Source organism: Myotis davidii, unplaced genomic scaffold (assembly GCF_000327345.1).
Source record: "Myotis davidii unplaced genomic scaffold, ASM32734v1 C62927607, whole genome shotgun sequence".
In the NCBI taxonomy this organism is placed as follows: Eukaryota; Metazoa; Chordata; class Mammalia; order Chiroptera; family Vespertilionidae; genus Myotis; species Myotis davidii.
Genome location: NW_006358454.1, coordinates 1 through 646, shown reverse-complemented (window position 1 = coordinate 646; position 646 = coordinate 1). Strand labels below are relative to the sequence as shown.

At 29.4% G+C, this 646-nt stretch overlaps 1 long non-coding RNA gene across 1 annotated transcript; it reads right to left on the bottom strand.

Moving 5' to 3' along the window:
- Positions 1-185: 185 nt before the first annotated feature.
- LOC107181443 lies at positions 186-560 on the bottom strand. The gene is made up of 2 exons (XR_001512138.1): positions 307-560; positions 186-238 (listed from the first exon to the last, which is right to left on the bottom strand). It is a non-coding gene; the product is annotated as an uncharacterized LOC107181443 (long non-coding RNA).
- Between the last annotated feature and the right edge of the window lie 86 nt (positions 561-646).

The following is a 646-nucleotide window of genomic DNA, read 5'->3' as shown; positions in this document are numbered from 1 at the left end:
GAACCATGGTTATCCAAATTTGGTTAACTAGCACTGAAAATCTAGTGTCACATATATTGGGTGCTCAAAAATATTTATTATTAAATGCATGATTAATTAGCCCTCTTTTCATTTTGAAACTTTGAAAGGAAGTTCAAATTTTAGTAGAATATACTTACAGTTGAAGCAAAGGGTGAAATTTTTCATTGAAATTAAGTCTCAATGGGCAGCCATATTTTCTCCAACTATATTTTACTCTCTAGAAAAGGAAAAATGCTTTGGTTATTTTCTCTATTAGGCTGATTAAGAAAATTATAGTTTTCTTACCAAGTCTTTAGATGGTGGATTCCTCAGAAATGACCTATAAAAAGATATTTTTATTACTTATCTTTTCTCTTTTCAAACTTAAACATTAAGCCATTACTTTGTTTGGGTGGGGAGATATCACAGAAGTCAAGTAGATAACCATAATTCCAAAATACTACCACACTATGTGGAGAATAAACATTACACTTCTAAGTAATACATGAGTGAAAGAAGAAATCTTAAGAGAAAGTTAAAAATACTTCAAACTAAATAAAAATGAAAATGCAACTTTTCAAAATTTGTGAGATGCAGTGCCTAGAGGTAAATTTATAGCAATGAGTGCATCCTATATAATAAAAGG